Consider the following 3,621-nt stretch of genomic DNA (forward strand, 5'->3'; position numbering starts at 1 on the left):
CACGGGTTCGAATCCCACCGGCGGCACCGCGTTCCTCAGGCACATTCCCGTCCCCAGGCACCGTGTTCCCATCTGCAGTGCCATATTCCCGCCCTCAGATGCTGTGTTCCAGTCTTCAGCGCCGTGTTCCAATCTCTGCACCACGCTCCCATCCTCAAGAGCCATGATTCCTTCTCCAGAGCCACTTTTCCATCTCTAGAGCCACTTTCCCATTCTCAAGCACCATGTTCCCACCATCAGGCATTGGGTTCCAGTCTCCAGTGCTGTGTTCCCAGCCTCAAGCACCACAGTTCCTCCTCCAGAGCCACATTCCCATCCCCAGGTGCCATGGTTCCTTCTCCAGTGCCACATTCCTGTCCTCAAGCACCATGTTCCCATTCCCAGGCACTGTGTTCCAGTCTCCAGAACAGTGTTCCCACCCTCAGCCACCACGGTTCCTCCTCCACAACAACACTCCCATGCCCAGGTACCACGGTTCCTTCTCCAGCAGCCTGTTCCCATGTCCAGAGCCAAATTCCCATCCTCAAGCACTATGTTTCAGTCTCCAGCATCGTGTTCCCATCCTCAAGCACCATCATTCCTTCTCCAGAGCCACATTCCCATTCCCAGATACCATGGTTCCATCTCCAGAGCCACGTTCCCATCCCAGGCATTGTGTTCCAGTCTCCAGCACTGTGTTCCAGGCTCCAGAGCCACATTCCCAACTCCAGGCATCATGTCCCAGTCCCCAAGGACTGTTCCCATCCCCAGGCACCACAGTCCCTTTTCCAGCTCCGTGCTCCCATCCCCAAGTGCCTCTGGAAACTTCCTGACTCCTGAGGGTGCAGCCATGTGGGGGTCAGGCTCTTCTCCTGAGTCCAAGGCACAGGACAAGAGGAAACAGCCTCAAGCTGCTCCAGGGGAGATTTAGATTGGAGATCAGGAGAAATTCCTTCTAGAAAGGTCAGTCAGGCACTGGTACAGCTGCCCAGGGCTGTGCTGGGGTCACCAGCCCTGGGAATGGTCAAACCACGTGTGGATGTGGCACCTGGGGACGTGGATTAGTGGTGGCTTTGGCAGTGCTGGGTAATGTTTGGACTCAATGATCCCAGAGGGCTTTGCCAACCTCAACAATTCTCTGATTCCATGTTCTTGTCCCCCCTGCCACATTCCTGTCCTCAGTGCCACTTTCCTGTCCCCAGGGCTGTGTTCCTCTCCTCAGTGCCACTTTGCCGTCTCCACTGCCACATTCCCATTCCCAGTGTCACATTCCTGTCCCCAGTGCCACTTTCCCATCCCCAGTGCCACATTCCTGTCCCCAGTTCCACATCCCTGTCCCCAGTGCCACATCCCTGTCCTCAGTGCCACATTCCTGTCCCCAGTTCCACATCCCTGTCCCCAGTGACACATTCCTGTCCCCAGTGACACATCCCTGTCCCCAGTTCCACATTCCCATCCCCAGTGCCACGTTCCTGTCCCCAGTGCCATGTTCCTGTCCCCAGTTCCACATCCCTGTCCCCAGTGCCACATTCCTGTCCCCAGTGCCACATCCCTGTCCCCAGTGTCACATTCCTGTCCCCCTGCCTGGCCCCTGTCCCAGCCCGCCCCAGGCCATGCCTGCCCGCAGGCCAGGCTGATAAAGGCAGGGTGTTGGTCGGGCTCTGGGCTGAAGGAAGGACGAGATAACAGCGGGAACTCCCTGTCACCGTGGGGTTGGGGTGATGTTTTTCCCTTCCCTCGTGTGACAGGAGCACACAGAGCCCCGTGCTCGTCCTGACCAGCCACGTGCTCCAGAGCCTGGAACGCTGCTGGCGTCACAGGGGCCAGGGCCAGCAGGGCGGTCACTGCTGTGGCCCAGGAGGTGGCCTCGGGCTCTGCTGTCCTTCCAGGGGGTGACAGAGCTGGTGGGACCCCCTGCAGGGCTGGGGAAGGTCCCCTCCTCATGACACAGGGCCACCAGTGCCAGGGACCCCACACGGGAGGAGGATTCCTGCAGGATTTGGGCACTGCTGCCTGCCACCGCATTCAGAATTGCTGAAAAAGGAGCCAGAGAAATCTCTCTGATCCACAACCAAGGCTCCAAGTAAACAGGAACATGAGGGCTCTCAGGCCAGGCCCCCTGGTCCCTCATTGTCCCCTCTGGCAGAGGGCCACCAGCCTGCCTTGTATGGCAGGAAATGGCTTTGTGGGCCACTGTGGGTCATTTCTGCCACTTGGCTCAAACACCAGCCTGCCCTCACTTGGAGGAACAGAACATTCAGCAGAGGGGCTCAACTCCAAAGGGACCAAACCCACTTTTTTTCAGAGCAGATAAGGGGTATCTCCGTGTAGAAAAATTGGCTTTAATGCATTTTTGGCACCTGTGTGACTTCTCTCACTGAACACAGCTCGGTTTCTCCAGCCAGAGAGCTCCAGGCCAGTGGGGCACCGGTTCCCCCTTCTTGGGGTGCCCCTAAAGAGACCCAAAACCACCCAGTTCTGGGGCTGTGTGGAGCCAGGCAGAGGGGAGGAAGGATCAGAAGAATTCTGGGGGCACTGAAGGAGTGGGAGAGCAGCTCAAGGCTGGAGAAAAGACAACCTCCGAGTGCCCTGCCCGGCTCAGTCACATCCTGTGGGTGATGCAGGGAAGGGGTTTGGAATAATAGAATTTTTTAGGTTGGAAAAGACTTTTAGATCATCGACCAAAAGGTCAAGGCCAGGCTGGACGGGGTTTGGAGCATCCTGGGGCAGTGGAAGGTGTCTCTGGGCACGGCAGGGGTGGCACTGCACGGGCTTTACGGTCCCTCCCTCCCATCCCAAACCATTCCTCGATTTGAGGATTCTACAACCACAGATCCCGGCCACAGCAGGGTGGTTCGGGGTGATTCCAGCTCCTCTGGCCCTTTCCGGCTCCACCAAGCCCCACTGTCGGGGGGAAAGGCAGGTCCCAGCACCCGAGGGGTCCCCACCGGCCGCAGCAGCAGCGCAGACGGGAGATGCTCGGAGCCATCCCCGCTCCTGATCTGCATTTGTTTTAAGGTTCTTTCATGTCCCCTTTGAGGCTCGTTTCCTGTCCTTTGTAGCAAACAATGGCCTGTCCCCCCCAGCCCGGGCAGGGGTGGCTTTATCTCCCCTCCCCTGGGCCGCGCTCCCTCGGGAGCTGAGCTTTATGTTTGCCTTCCAATAAAACCCCTGCTCTGCTTGGCCCGAATGGATTTTAAAGCTGCGGCTTGCAGGGGATGTCTGGGAGATGCATTTGCAGGGATCTCGGCTCTCTGCGCTCGGGCAGATTAACGCCAAGCCGGTAATTCACTGTGCGGGTGACAGCGCTGCGAGGCTGCAGTGGAACTGCTGACAGGGGCTGAAATTCAGGTCTGGAGCTTTTCAGGCAAGCTGGAGCACAGATGCCGAGGAAAAACGTATTATCTGTGTGTTATACAACACGGCATCACCGGGCTGTGTTTTACAGTGTTTAACTGCTTCGTTCCTGGCCGTGCCTCCTCCGAGCCCCCGGGGAGCCTGGCAGTGCCACAAGGAGCTGCTCAGCTCGGCTGGCCCATCCTCAAAACAGCCACAAGGATCCCCCAGATGTCCTGGGGGCTGCAGATCCCCAGGAGAGCTGGGGGTGCTCACCTGGAGAAGAGAAGGCTCCAGGGAGAGCTC

Source organism: Parus major, chromosome 28 (assembly GCF_001522545.3).
Source record: "Parus major isolate Abel chromosome 28, Parus_major1.1, whole genome shotgun sequence".
Lineage (NCBI taxonomy): Eukaryota > Metazoa > Chordata > Aves > Passeriformes > Paridae > Parus > Parus major.